The sequence below is a fragment of the Myotis lucifugus genome, unplaced genomic scaffold (assembly GCF_000147115.1).
Source record: "Myotis lucifugus unplaced genomic scaffold, Myoluc2.0 scaffold_972, whole genome shotgun sequence".
Classification (NCBI taxonomy): domain Eukaryota; kingdom Metazoa; phylum Chordata; class Mammalia; order Chiroptera; family Vespertilionidae; genus Myotis; species Myotis lucifugus.
In genome coordinates this window covers 26770-42545 of record NW_005872020.1, presented here as the reverse complement: position 1 = coordinate 42545, position 15776 = coordinate 26770, and the positions used below count along the sequence as shown (strand labels likewise).

The 15776-nt window shown below is 48.4% G+C and overlaps 1 long non-coding RNA gene across 1 annotated transcript; it reads left to right on the top strand.

Annotated features, from left to right (window-relative positions):
- The first annotated feature begins 211 nt into the window (after positions 1-211).
- Positions 212-15287, top strand: LOC102436856. The gene is made up of 3 exons (XR_330813.1): positions 212-368; positions 8682-8685; positions 15155-15287. It is a non-coding gene; the product is annotated as an uncharacterized LOC102436856 (long non-coding RNA).
- The last annotated feature ends 489 nt before the right edge of the window (positions 15288-15776 follow it).

Below are 15776 nucleotides of genomic sequence, written 5' to 3'. Positions count from 1 at the left end.
GCATGTTGGGGAGACACCCAGAGCCCAAGCGCCTGAGACAGGACCCCAGCGGCTCCACCATGGACTTGGTGCCAAGCTGCCTTTTCTTCCTGATCATTTCTCAAGGTCGTTCTCAGGAGTGGGGAGCGCTGAGACCTGTGTCTGTGCCTGTTGGTGCTTCTATGTGATTCTCAGTCCACCTTGTGTCTCTGTGTTTGCAGGTGTCCAGTGTGAGGAGCAGCTGGTGGAGTCTGGGGGAGGCCTGGTGCAGCCTGGGGGGTCTCTGAGACTCTCCTGTGCAGCCTCTGGATTCAGCTTCAGGAGCTATCCCATGAACTGGGTCCGCCAGGCTCCAGGGAAGGGGCTGGAGTGGGTCGCACTCATTAGTAGTGGTCGTGATGGTAACACATACTACGCCACCTCTGTGAAGGGCCACTTCACCATCTCCAGAGACAACGCCAAGAACTCCCTGTATCTGCAAATGGGCAGCCTGAGATCCGATGACACAGCCCTGTATTACTGTGCCAGACACACAGTGAGGGGAAGTCAGTGTGAGCCCAGACACAAACCTCCTTGTGTGACCAACAGGGGGCGCTCAGGGTCCTTGAACACAAGGGCCATCCCAGCAGCAGGTGCAGTTGGAGGTCTGGGCTGGTTCCTGTGTGGTTTCCTCTTCATGTCACAATTTCCATCAGAGAACCTCTGGATCCTGATTCTGCACTTACTTCTGAATTACGTCTCTGAATTAGAAAGTCCATTTTAAACAGAAACAACTTGCTCACATGGACTAACCACAGAGTCTTTTCAGACACTCTTGGGCCAAGTACCAATTAATGCTCAAACCTTCTGACCCAAGTCACCTAGATCCAACTAGAGGCCTTTCTGACCCAGCAGTGCAGCTCAGCCCCACACAGCTCAGGGCCAAGCCAGCCAGCAGCAGGACAGGAGTGTGTTGGACAGCAGGCACTGTGAACACCACATCCATTTGCAGTTAGGGTTCAAGGTCTGGAGAAGAGGCTGAGGCACAAATGAATATACTAGACAAGAAAGATAAATTTTGAAGGCATGGGGGAGCCAGGTAGAGATCTTACTCTCTAGAGGAGAGGATCTCTGAAACCCCTGGCCCATCATCTTTTATTTACTTGGATACACATTTGCCCTTTAGGAGTGCAAACAGGCATATCAATGTAAAGTGTGGTAAACAGTAAAAGCATTATCAGGATGGAGGATTGCCTTCAGCCATTCTGCCAAAAGTAAGGCAATGTTATGGTGATTTTCAGCTCTTGCTGAATATCAAAGTCCATTAGCCTTCCAGTGGACTTCTTGCATAATTATGCTAACTACTTGTTGGTCTTAGCCTCTGGCAGGGCACCAGTCATGTGAACCCAAAGCTAGAGAAGAAGGACCCCAGGTGTTCAAGGTCATTGACTTGTCATCATACTCACAGCACTGAGCGTAGCTGACACCAGACAGAGGCAGCTGGGCCCCCAGGAGTTTGGTCCAGATGTGCAGAACGACCACAAATACCCACACAAGGGACATGGGATGTTTATTATGCACGTAGTTGAAATCTCTCAGAAACAGCATAGGAAAGGCCCTTCAGGAAGAGAGAGCTGCTTTGATGGATCCAGGAAAGTGGACTCACTCAGGGATTTTATTTGTCGAGGGGATTTGGTGGGGGCAGGATTCTGCTTCAAGGGGTTGTGTGGTTTCAACCTCTTAGTGACAAATGAAGAAAAGACCAATATTTCGAGTCAGATTCCCATGTGTGGGGGGCGGGAGAAATAGATGGAAAAGAGGCAGGAATGAGCCATACATTGTCATCAGTTGAATGTAAAGCAATATAATGTGTGGCTATCCACTTCCCTTAAAATTTTCAATAAATGACCACAAATGAGGTAAAGGGTCAATACTGTGTACAACAACCATATCTACAGAAAATGAGTGGGAGAACTATTATAGGTAAGACGATGTTGTTGATGATGGTGGTGATGATGATGATGATGACCATGGACTGAGACAGGAGTCCTGATCCAATGAAATGATGGCTCCTCATACAGACACACCACCCCCTTGGCTCCTGCAGTGAGGGTTGTCCAACTTTCCCTGTAAGTGTTATGAAATTTGATAAATGTAACCCCAAAGAATAAGTCAGCTTCAGTAATCAACGGTGAGATCAGATCAGTAATGACCCCAAAGGTGTCCAAGTGCTAATCATATGGACCTGGGAAGGTGGCACCTTCTACAACACACACACTGAGAATGTGTATGTAGGAAACAGGGGTCTCCTTCCCACTGTGACAGGTTCCTTATTTCCCTTGATCCACCCCTGCATGATCTTTAAAATTTCTACTTCTCACAAACTCCTGCTCATCAATATTCACGTATTTCCTATTATGATATGAGCTGTCTCTCTCATGCCCTGCACTTCCTTCTGGGCCTTCACTGGAGGAGGCTTTAAACCCACATGTCCAGTAACTCTCTGTCCATGAGCATTAGGCACATTTCTGTCATGTGACTCAAAACAGTCCAGCTTCTTCCCCTCCCCGAGTTCTACAGTCATGTCCACATTTATGGGTATTTTCCCAGCAGTGCTCCCCTCTGGTACCAGAACCTGCTCCAGACACTGTGGCTGCTATAGCCAATCCACATGGGCAGGGGAGGCCCAGAATTTTCTAGGGAAACTCTTTGTAAAATCACCCAAAATAAGACCCATTACAGACAATATTGTTAAATTAGCGTTAGTTAAAATTAAAGACTTTTGTCCCATCAAAGATTCATCGTACAGATTAAAACATAAACATAACGAATGTATCTCCAAATCATATGGCTGATGGCAGAATGTGCACACAATGCATTAAGGACGTTATATGTTTGTGAGAGAGCCCAGCACCCTCTGACCACAGTGACCTCCCAGGGGAAGGGGAGGGGAAGGATGGGATGAGGGTTTCCTCTCAGGGTTGTAGTTCTCTTTCTGATGAGAAATTCTATGGTAGGAATTCTGTTCACTCACCTCCTTCTGAAGCCCCACATCACTGATGACACTAGACTGAGTAAGCAGTTCCAACTTCATTCATCATCATTTCAACATATGGATGATTCTGAGTTGTTCACATACATGATCACTGCTTTTATTTCGTGCCTTTTCTCCAATTAAAGCCATGACTATTTCTGATGTAACTATTAGGGGGGTATCTGCAATAGGCCATGAGCTCGCATATCAAATAGTTTGCACAGGAAGCTGCAGACACAATCACAAAATTTCCAACGTCAACAATCACAGGTGTCTCACCTTTCTGTGCTTGGGAGTAGTTTCTCAGATCAAAATAACATCATCAATTAAGATGTTGAGAATGGCTGTTTTTATTTTTATTTTCTGTACAAGGATAGGAATTATTTCTAAAAAATTATAATTTAAAAATCTAGAAATGTGGATACAATAAGATTTTGAGATTCAGAAATGGTCTGAACAAATATTAATCCCTTTGACACATGATTAAAAGATTCATGAAAAGTTAAAAGTGTAACCTACTCATCAAGTCCACAATTTCTTCTTATTCTCAGAGAATTTAGACCATTCACTGACCTGATTCCAATGTGCTCATGGTCCAGTGTGTCCCCTATCCCTGACTTACAAGGTGAGTGAGGTCAAGGGAAGTGATGCCTGAAGAGGGACTTCAGAATGACCAGGGCAGCCTGACCTCAGTCCCTACACTTATAGGAAAGGCTGCCCCACATGCAAATTTCTCTTAAAGCTCCAGGGTACATACTCTCCTGGGCTGTTCAGGCTCACAGCTCACACAGGGCTGAGTCTCTGGGAAGGCAGAGCTGTGGTCTAGGAGAAGATGAGGCTGCTGGGTCTTCTCCTGTGCCTGCTGACAGCTCCCCAAGGTGAGGGTCTCAGAGGTCAGACAGGGGTCATGGGATGGCTGTGACTGCAGGTGACTGACAGGACTGATGCTCCTTGTCCCCAGGTGTCCTGTCCCAGGTGCAGCTGCAGGAGTCGGGCCCAGGACTGGTGAAGCCCTCGCAGACCCTCTCCCTCACCTGCACTGTCTCTGGATTCTCACTGACGAGCTATGGTGTAAACTGGATCCGTCAAGCTCCAGGAAAGGGGCTGGAGTGGGTTGGGATTATGTGGGGTGGTGGAAGTACAGACTACAACCCAACACTGAAATCCCGCCTCAGCATCACCAGGGACACGTCCAAGAACCAGTTCTCCCTGCAGCTGAGTTCCGTGACCACTGAGGACACAGCCGTGTATTACTGTGCAAGACACAGTGAGGGGAAGTCAGTGTGAGCCCAGACACAAACCTCCCTGTGCCAGGCAGCAGGTCTGAGCTACAGGGGCCACACTGGACACCAGGGGGCGCGCAGGACCCACAGCACAGAGAGCAGCCCCAGGAGCAGGGGCAGAGGGAGGTGGGAGGGAAGGGCCTTCCTGTTGGGCACAGGGATTTCCTCTCAAGCTCTCAGCTGCCTCCAGGGACAGCTCCTGCTCTTTCTCTGAGGCTCTCATTTCCCGCTTTCTCACTGCAGACCCCAGGGGAGGGGATAGCACTGCTGCTGGCAGAGGACATGTGAGCAGTGATGGGGACTCTCCTCACCACGTGTCTGTATTTCCTGCTTTTCTTTCTCCACAGAGACCATCCTCAATGCTCTCATCGGCCTGTGGTTGGAAACTTTCCCACCAAGAGAGACCCCAGCACAGCCCAGGCCCCTGTGTGCTCAGCTAGGGGTCTGCCCTACATGCCTACCTGTCCCCATAGGGCCCTTCCTTCTGACAGGCCCACAGTAAATAAAACAGGTGCACGTCCCGCGGACAGTGGAAGCCAGATGGACCCATCTGAATGGTGCAAAGGGCCCTTGAGGGCTGCTCCCTGGTCACCTCCCCTGTACAGGTGCCAGGACTTGCTGTTTCTGGTGCCACAGCAAATGACCTCAGCTCTCCCACCATAGGTGTCACACCAGCACTGATGTGAGATGACAGCAGTGTGCGCTTCCCATGTCATGCAGTTTCATAGGGACGTTTAACAAGGTTCTTTGGAAATCATCTCATTTCAACAAGCAGCTGACTTGGGAAATCTCTTGGTGAAGGAGACAGCTTTACAGTTTTCCAATCTTTTTTACTTAAAATCATGGGCTAAAGTTTGACATTTCAAAATGATGGTGTTGGATCCTCTGTAGATCAGTCCTTTCAGGGCTCAGAAGAGATAACAACCCAGGTTGAGCTGCTTGTGGGATTGTGATCTATCTCAGCATTTTCCCAGCCTCCATGATACAGGTGTTGTAGTGGCTCCACCTTCACCTCGCTCGCATCTGCAGGACAGAGGAGACCTCCTGCACTTCCCTCCTTGCTCCTTTGGTGGGTTTCCAGGAGCCATGAGAACCCACTGTATCTGGAAAGCAAGAGCTGGTTATTTGAAAAGATCAAAAAAGCCAGACTCACCAGGAAACAAATGGAGGGGACCAAAATAAATAAAATCAGAAATGAAAGTGGAGACCTAACAACTGACACCCCAGAAATAAAAACTAGTGTAATAAAGTGCTATGAACAAATATATGCCAACAAGCTGGACAATGTGGATTAAATGGACAAATTCCTAGAAAAACACAGTACCCAAAACTTAAACAGGAAGAATCAGAAGACCTGAATAGGCCAATAACAACTGAGGAAATAGAAGCAGAAATCCAAAAACATCCAGCAAACAAAAGTCCTGGTCTGGATGCCTTCAGAGGGGAGTTTTACCAATTATCCAAAGAAGAACTAACACCTATACTCCACAAATTATTCAAAAAAAATTCAGGAGGAAGGAACACTTCCAAACTCTTTCATGTGTCCAGCATTATCCTAATTCCAAAACCAGATGACACTACTAAGAGAGATAATTACAGGCCAATATCCCTGATGAGCCCAGATGCTAAAATCCTCAACACAATATTAGCAAATTGGATCCAGCAACATATTTAAAAGATCATACACCATGACCAAATGGGACTCATCCAGGGATTCAGGGCTGGTACAATATTCATAAATCAATATACATGACACATCACATAAACAAATTGAAAGACAGAAATAACATGACCATATCGTTAGATTCAGAAAAAGCATTCGGCAAAACCCAACACCCACTTTTGATAAATATTCTCAGCAAAGTGGGAAAAGAGGGCTCATATCTCAACACAATAAAGGACACATGTGACAGACCTACAGCCAGAATCATTCTCAATGCGCAAAAACCAAATCTATTTCCCCTATAAATGGAACAAAACAGAAATTCCTGATTTCACCTCTCTTATTCAACATAGTACTGAAGTTCTGGCCACAGCAATCAGACAAGAAAAAGAAATAGAAGGCACCAAAATTGGAAAAGAGGATGTAAAACTCTTATTCTTCATAGAAGACATGATATTGTACATAGAAAATCCTAAAGACTACACACACACACACACACAAAACACGAAGATTTAATAAATGAATTCAGCAATGTAGCCTGATACAAAATTAACATACAGAAATCAATGGTAATTTTACACACCACTAATGAATTCTCAGAAAGGGAAACCAAACACACAGTCCCATTTACCGTTGCATCAAAAAATTATGATATTTACAAATACACAGGGGGCCACTCTCCTCCGAGAAGGGAGGTGCTCACCTGCCCCCAAGGATGACATGGTGCCTCAACTCTCTACCCAGGGTTTTGTTCCAAGAGCCATCATGTTCCATTTGTTAATTATTTTTTGTAATTATTTCACTTTGATTATTTGTTTAATTTTTATTATTATTTTGTTTATTAATCCTCACCCAAGGATATTTTTTCATTGTTTTATAAGGAGAGTGACAGAGAGAGGGAGAGAAAGGGAGGAACATGGATATGTGAGAAACACATGGATTGATCTCCTCCTGCAGCAGCGCTGACCAGGGGAAGAGCCTGCAAGCAAAGTAAGTGCCCTGGACCAGAATCTAACCCGGGACCCTTTGGTCCACAGGCCCACGCTCTATCCACTGAGACAAACCACCCTGATTTCAGTCTTGATCCCCAGGGGTTGGGGGGCAGGAGGCTGCCAATCAATAATTCTCATCATTGATGTTTCCATCTCTCCACTGGCCTCCTCTCTGGAATCTAGGAAAGTGTATAAAAAAGGAGAAGGAAATAAAGGAGGCTTCCCCAGCTGTGCTGTCTCCCGCTGTGACTCTCTGGCAGGTTCCCTTGCTGGTTGAATGAACAAAAAATCCACAACATAAATGAACCACTTTGAAGTTGTTGACATGAGAATCTCTAAGCCTGTGGAGAATTTCTTTTTTGATAAAAAATTCACTGCATTTGATTTGTTAATCCACTTCATTCCATAATGCTCTTTCTTGTTCCTGACACCATTAATACATTGTTTCCCTAGGAGAGGACCATGCTTCTAAAAAATCTGAGTTGGATTTCCGTCGATTAACCCTAACATATTTTACCTTACAGAAAATCAACCCCTAAAAGCTAAGATGGAGGTGGTATGGGTAAGGTGTTTTAGGAAAAGGTGGGAGCACAGGTAGACCAACAAGCAAATTCAGTACGTGGCTTAAACCAGATGCCAGGGAGAGAGCACCAACACAGCCAAGGCCTTCGGGAGGGTAGTTAGAAGTACCCTGCCAAGTAGGTTAGTCTTCAGCATGGGAAAGATACGAACTTTTCCTATTAGCTACACAAATCCAAGCAGAGAATCTTACCTAATAAAGAAGGAATATGCAAATGGGCAATCATGTAGTAACGGTCAAGATGGCTGTGCCCACAGTGGAGGCCAAGATGGCTGTGCCCACAGTGGAGGCCAAGTTCCCGTAACAATTCTTAACAAGCAATCAGCAGGGACCTGAGGCCATGCCCCCTGGCCCAGGCCAGGGGACCTCAAGGCACACCGCCTGGCCCAGACCGGGGGAACCCCAGGCCGCGCCCCCCGCTCCAGTGGGGCTTGAAGGGGATGGGGCTGGCTGGGTCTGAATATTGGGGGTTGGGCTGGATGGGTCTGGGTCACCCATGATTTTGAGGCACATGTGGGTGGGCGGGTACTGGACTCTGGTTCCATGGTGCACCCCAGACTCTGACAGGAGAATGATTTTCATATACACTTTACCAATTTTCTTTCATCTCTAACACTTCTATTATAGAGAAAGGGAAAATAGCAATATTAAAATATTTCCTCCAATTAATTCCCTTTTAATGTGCACGAATTTCATACACTGGGTCATTAGTATGAAATAATGAATAACTACAGGGTCATGACTTTCCAGAAAACAGAAAGGTGGAGTAAGCACACCATCCCCGGATAAGAGTGAGGTGATGTCAGTGTAGGGAAAGGTTGGGTACCTTCTTTAAGTTTGTTTTTGGCTTTTTTGGTCTGTGAGCAATCAAGATGGAGAGGGAGGCTCTCCCAAAGGGAAAAGTCTCCAGGAATGAAAGTAGCTGAGCCTGACCATCTGTGATGCCTTTAGACGTGCACAATACCATGGCGCACAAGGACTCTCCATGTGAATCAGCCACAAGCCACACCCATTGCACAGAAGGGTGTGATGATGGTCCACCGAGTACTGAGTGATGGGACCCAGGGGCGGAGGCTCTGATAAGGAATAAACTGAGGCCAGAAGACAACCCACGTGTAATAGCCAGAGGAGAGGGTGATGACGGTGAAGCAGAATGGACTGCCCCCTGGAGGTAAGTCTCATCACCTGCTGCCTTGCCCGTCGCTGCAGCACATCCCCTGGAGAATATTTTCAAGAGTTTATTTGAGCCACACTTGATAACCAGAACAACCAGCAGAGCTTTTTCTGTCCCTGGGATCTAGTGTCACCAAGTCCAAGAATGAAATCAGGGACCAGAAGATTTAAGCAAAAGTTTGGACCATTAATTACAATCAGATTCAGGCTCCCGGAAGGGGGAGGGGCCCACTAATGGGCTGCTCATGAAGCCTGTGGTCTCGGGTGTATATGTGCCACCAGCCTGCTCTGTGTCTACCCCTGTGCCCGCCTGGTTGGTCCCTCATCGTTCTTGTCCAGCAAGGGACCTGCACATCTCTGTTCCCTTGTGTGCGTTCACCTTACTGTCGCAGGCGCTCCCTAGCTTCCCAGGCCTCCTGCTCTGAGTCTAAAAACATTCTGTTATGTCTGCCTGGTTGGTCCCTGTGGTTAGGCTGATCAGACTGCCATGTCTGCCCTGCCTACCTTCCCCCTGCCTTTGTGTCCCATTGACCCTGTTCTGTCTGTCTGCCCTTCAAGCTCAATCCTCTCAAAGCCACCCCTTCTGGATGTGTGTCTGGGGTCTTCCAGGAACAGGAAGCTCATCTTCCTAAAACACAGGGTCTACTTACAAACACCTGAGTCACTGCTCAGCCATGGCCCTTCCTCCTGCCTCTGCTGGCTGGGATGGGTGCTGTGCCCTCTGTTTTCTCTGTTGGTAGATTTCTGGATGGTTGCTCTTCTCCCTTCTCATTCTCTGTTTGTTCAAAAGTAGTCACTGATCAGTAAGGGCAGTAGCAAAATGGTGGCGTAGGCAGCTCCAAACACCTGTTTCTCCACAACAATATCAAAAACCCAACCAAGACTATCAGAACAGGCATCTGTCAGGCTGATGAAGATAGTCAGAGACCGACAGCAACTGAGCAAACCCTGATTCAAGTACCTGCTACTCAGAGAGGGAAGGATCCTGGGGGTGTGGTTCAGGGATTGAGCATCCACCCAGGAACCTCAAGGTCACAGGATTGGTCCCGGATGGGGGGCTCGATTTCAGGATGGTGCATACAGGAGGCAGCCCATCCACGGTTGTCTCTCTTGAGGTTTCCACCTCTCTATCACTCTTCCCTCCTCTCTCTCTAAAATCAATTAAAAAAAAAACACATATTTTTAAAAAGGAAAAGAGAAGTAAGGCTTGGTGGTGTTTGACCTGCCCAAGCCCCTCCCCTCCCGGGCATGATTGCACTTTTCTGTTTTATAAATGCAGCAACAGGCCTGTTTGTACACCCACCAGCAAAGGACAGCCGTCTCCTGTCAAGTGGAGAAGATCAGGCATTTCCAATGGGTCTCCTGCTCCTGGGCCTGCTTTTCTGATTCCTCATGATGCACCAGCTGCCGTTCCAAGTAGTTCATCCAGGCACTTTCCCAGGAAGCATAAGGTGTCATATTCCTTGTGGCCAGAGGCTGTGGTCCTCAGGTCTGGCAGGAGCTTGGTAACTGGCTCTCCAACTCCAGGGCCAACTCTGGAGCCTGTGTGTGGCCCCCCAGTTGTCTCTCTCAGGCCTCATTATCCCTGGAAGGCAGACTTACTCCTACTTCCCCTTAGGAATCGCTTTCCATGTTCCTCCCTCACCTCAGCTTGGTTTTCAAAGAATGTGGCAAAATGCAGTCCTCCTGGCCTTCAGTGGGGTCACAGGCCACAGATAAGCAGCCTCACTGACGGCAGCTCACAGATGCCACATGAGGAACAGCAACCCACACCCTTCAGAGAGCGGGTGCTGGCTGCCGTCTCTGCTTTAGAGAAAACCAGGAAGAAACAGTGCTGGTCCCAGACTGCACTTTCCAAGTGGTGGGGCCCACCTGCCCAGAGGAACAAGTGACCACAGTCCCAGATTCCTGTGTCCCTCTGTCTTCACTGCCTGGAGCTGTTGGAGGATGGACACAGGTGGCCGCTCTCCTCCAAGAAGGGAGGTGCTCACCTGCCCACAAGGACGACATGGTGGCTCAACTCTCTACTCAGGGTTTTGTTCCAAGAGCCAACATATTTCTTTTTTAATCATTTTCTGTAATTATTTAATTTTTATTGGTATTATTTGTTTGATTTTTATAATTTTGTTTGTTAATCCTCCCCCGAGGATATTTTTTCATTGGTTTTTAAGAAGAGTGAAAGAGAGACGGAGAGACAGACAGGAAAATCAAAGTGAAAGAAACACATGGATTGATTGCCTCCTGCACCAGCCCCGACCAGAGCAGAAGCCTGCAAGCAAGGTAAGTGCCCTTGACCAGAATCCACCCTGGGACCCTTCAGTCCACAGGCCCACGCTCTATCCACTGAGGCAAAACAGCCAGGACTCCTTTTTTAAATGATGGAAGTTCCCCCAATTTGAGGGGCTGGAAACAGGGCTTTTGCACAGGAACAGCAGGAAGTTGAGTGAAATGTGTGCTTTAGGGAGGCAACTGTGTGCTTGTGAGAGTGGCAGCACGTTTGAGACAGAGGCTGCGGCCACAGCGTCCAGCCCAGTGTCTTCTGCCTCCTAACATGTAGAGATTAGAATTTTGTGGAGGATCTGTGTGAGGAAAATAACAAGGAAAATCATTAAGATTCAAAATAAAAGCATCATTCAATGCATATTCTTATTCCCAAACCTCAGAAAGGCCACATGGCCCACGGCAGGTGAAGGAGAACGAGAGGAAGCCCCATCCATGCACCTCTGGGGGAGCACCCCTGGGTCCTCATCAAAACCCCAGGAAGGAGGACTCTCAATCCTGGAAGCTGCCCCCAAAAGGAATGGGGTCAGAGTGACAGGTCTCAGGAAAGGAGGGAGGAAGGGGGGTCAGGAAGGAACCCTTGTGGCCAGCATCCTTGAGTCCTTTCCCATCTGGGGTCGCCCCTAGGATGACAAGGTCAGGCATGCAGCCCAGGGTCCAGCTGCACCTTATATGCAGACTCCATGCAAATGGGGCTCTCCTCCTGCTCATAAAAGGGGGCCCTTGCTCGGCATGTTGGGGAGACACCCAGAACCCAAGCGCCTGAGACAGGACCCCAGCGGCTCCACCATGGACTTGGTGCCAAGCTGCGTTTTCCTCCTGATCATTTCTCAAGGTCGTTCTCAGGAGTGGGGAGCGCTGAGACCTGTGCCTGTGCCTGTTGGTGCTTCCGTGTGATTCTCAGTCCATCCTGTGTCTCTGTGTTTGCAGGTGTCCAGTGTGAGGTGCAGCTGGTGGAGTCTGGGGGAGGCCTGGTGCCGCCTGGGGGGTCTCTGAGACTCTCCTGTGCAGCCTCTGGATTCACCTTCAGTAGCTACGGGATGAGCTGGGTCCGCCAGGCTCCAGGGAAGGGCCTGGAGTGGGTCGCACGCATTAGTAGTGGTAGTGGTCGTAGCACATACTATGCCAACTCTGTGAAGGGCCGCTTTACCATCTCCAGAGACAACACCAAGAATGCGCTGTATCTGCAAATGAGCAGCCTGAGAGCCGAGGACACGGCCGTGTATTACTGTGCAAGAGACACAGTGAGAGGGAGTCAGTGTGAGCCCAGACACAAACCTCCCTGAGGAGACAGCAGGGCTGGGCTCAGGACCCACAGAACAAAGAGCAGCCCCAGGAGCACGGCCAGAGGGAGGTGGGGAGGGAAGGGCCTTCCTGTTGGGCTCAGGGATTTCCTCTCAAGATCTCAGTTGCCTCCAGTGATGGCTCTTCCTTCTCATATTCTCCCTGCAGACAACAGTGAAGAAGGGACATTGTGTTTGCAGGTGAAACGTTGGCAGGGAGTAGGGACTCTCCTTCATGAAGGCTCCTTCACAAATTCTAAAAGTGGCTTTTTTCACTCACTTTTCAATGGTTCAATGATGAGTGTGAACTCCACGGGTGGGTTGCTGGGGTTGGGTTGTGTGCACAGCTCTGCCTCCCTCCCTGGGGGTTACAGCTCCCTCAGTGTCTGACTCAGTGTGCCCTTCCCCTCCTGGTTCCAGGGAGATCACAGGCCCTCCCTCTGCTGAAAGGCCTGAGCTCACTCAGGGCTGGTGGACCTCACCCATCCTCTCTGGGTCCACATTGACCCCCAGAGGAGCTGTCAGCTCAGTGCAACAAACACAGGAGCCCCACATCCACCCAGAAGAGGGGACCCTGCTGTCCACCAGGAAGCAGTGCTAACCCCATAGTGGGGACAGGTGACACTGAGGGCTGGGATGTGCATCACCAAACTCCTCCTCCATCTTTCCTCCTGGAGCCAAGGTTTTCTAGCTTCAGTCTGGGTGAGATGTGCATCGGGAGCATGTTGGAAGCCGAGGAGCATACATGGGACCCCCTGTGTCCATACCGTCCTCTGACGACTTGCACAGGAAACACAGTCACACAGACACATTGTCACACACGAGGAATCAGTCACACACACACACACACACACACACACAGACAAACAACAGACAGTCTCACACAGTCACACACACACAGTCACACACACAAAGTCACATACACAGTCACACACAGTCACCAACAATAAGACACACAGACACACAGAGTCACAACACAGTCACACACACAGTCACACGTACACACACACAGTCACACACTCATTTCTGGAAAATACATGCATTCACACATGAGCAGTAATACAAAACCATTCATGCCCTTATACACTGCCCTTTATGAATTCTATATTAGAAAATTGGGTTACCCTAACCAACTTGGCTCAGTGTATAAAGCATCGGCCTGCAAAATGAAGGGTCCTGGGTTTGATTCCTGTCAAGGGCACATACCCCAGTGGGTGACGTGCAGGAGGCAGCCAACCAATGATTCTCTCTCATCATTGATGTTTCTATCTCTCGCTCACTCTCCCTTCCTCTCTGAAATCAATAAAGAAATATTTCTTTTCAATTGCTTAAAAATAAAAAATGGGGTTATATTTCATTCTCTTGGATGCCATATGATATAAATATGAGGTGTGCAAGCAACGATTATTTCAACACTGACCACACCTGTGAAGATCAACAGTTGCATTTCTCAGTCCACTTAGTAGAAGCTCAACTTAGGAATTTGACCCCAACTTTGCTAGATTGCTACAAATTTTAAAATGTAATTGAATTAATAGTGAAAACCTTCCACCAAATAAAAGTCAAGGACCAAATGGACTCAAGGGTGAATTCTACCAGAATTTCAAATAGAACTTGATAACTTTCTATTAACTCTTCTTGAACTCTTCCAAGAATTAAGGAAAGAGACAGCACTTCCAAACAGATTTCTTGAGGTGACCATTACACTCATATCAAAGTCAAGTAGAAACAAACAAAAATGACAGGCCAATATCCATGATGAAATTACATGCAAAAAAACTCAAAGATATGCTAGGAAACTAACCTGCACACTGTAACGATCATTTACCACGATCAAATGGGAAACCATCCTAGCATCCAAGGATGACTCAACATATGTAAATCAGTAACTGTGCTACATCTCATCCACAGAATGAAGGATAAAGTATACCATCCTATAAATAGATACAGAATAAAGCCTTTAAAATTGAAAATTACTTCTGAATTAAAATTCTTAGCAGATTAGTTGTAGAAGTGATGGACCTCAATATACTAAAGGCCACATTTGAAAACCCTAGAAAGGTTAGGAACCAGTTCTCCCTGCAGCTGAGCTCCATGACGACCGAGGACACAGCTGCGTATTACTGTGCAAGACACAATGAAGGGAAGTCAGTGTGAGCCCAGACACAAACATCCTGAGGAGACAACAGGGCTGGACAGCAGGGAGCATCCAATGCAGGTGAAGGAGAGTGAGAGGAAGCCCCATCCACACACCTCTGGAGCAGCACCTATAGGTCCTCATCAAAACCCCAGGAAGGAGGACTCTCAATCTTGTAAGCTGCCCCCAAAGGAATGGTGTCAGGGTGATGGGTCTCAGGAAAGGAGGAAGGGAGGGGGGTCAGGACGGGACCCCTTGTGGCCAGGGTCCTTGTGTCCTTTCCCATCTGGGGTCGCCCCTAGGATGACAAGGTCAGGCATGCAACCCAGGGTCCCAGCTGCACCTTATATGCAGACTCCATGCAAATGGGGCTCTCCTCCTGCTCATAAAAGGGGCCCTTGCCCGGCATGTTGGGGAGACACCCAGAACCCAAGCGCCTGAGACAGGACCCCAGCGGCTCCACCATGGACTTGGTGCCAAGCTGCGTTTTCCTCCTGATCATTTCTCAAGGTCGTTCTCAGGAGTGGGGAGCGCTGAGACCTGTGCCTGTGCCTGTTGGTGCTTCTATGTGATTCTCAGTCCACCTTGTGTCTCTGTGTTTGCAGGTGTCCAGTGTGAGGTGCAGCTGGTGGAGTCTGGGGGAGGCCTGGTGCAGCCTGGGGGGTCTCTGAGACTCTCCTGTGCAGGCTCTGGATTCACCTTCAGTAGCTACTCAATGGACTGGGTCCGCCAGGCTCCAGGGAAGGGGCTGGAGTGGGTCGCATACATTAGTAGTGCTAGCAGTACCATATACTACGCCAACTCTGTGAAGGGCCGCTTCACCATCTCCATAGACAACGCCAAGAACACGCTGTACCTGCAAATGAGCAGCCTGAGAGCTGAGGACACGGCCGTGTATTACTGTGCAAGAGACACAGTGAGGGGAAGTCAGTGTGAGCCCAGACACAAACCTCCCTGAGGAGACAGCAGGGCTGGGCTGCAGGGAGCTTCCAGGACACCAGGGGGCGCGCAGGGTCCCTGAACACAAGCACCATCCCAGCAGCAGGTGCAGTTGGAGGTCTGGGCTGGTTCCTGAGTGGCTTCCTCTTCATGTCACAGTTTCCCCCAGGGAACCTCTGGATCTTGATTTTGCATGTATTTCTGAGTCTCTGAGTGAGAAAAGTCTGTTGTGAAGATAGACAACTTTCTGTTGTGACCAAACCACAGAGAGTTTCTTTGGGAAAGTCTTGTGTCCAAATAATAATCATCGAATCTTCTGACCCTGGTCTCCTAAATCCAACCAGAGGCTCTGTTTACTCAACAGTGCAACTCAGCCCCACAGAGCTCAGGGTCCCAGCCAGCAGGATGGGAGCATGTTAAACAGTGGACACCAGAGTAATGTGACCCCAAAGCT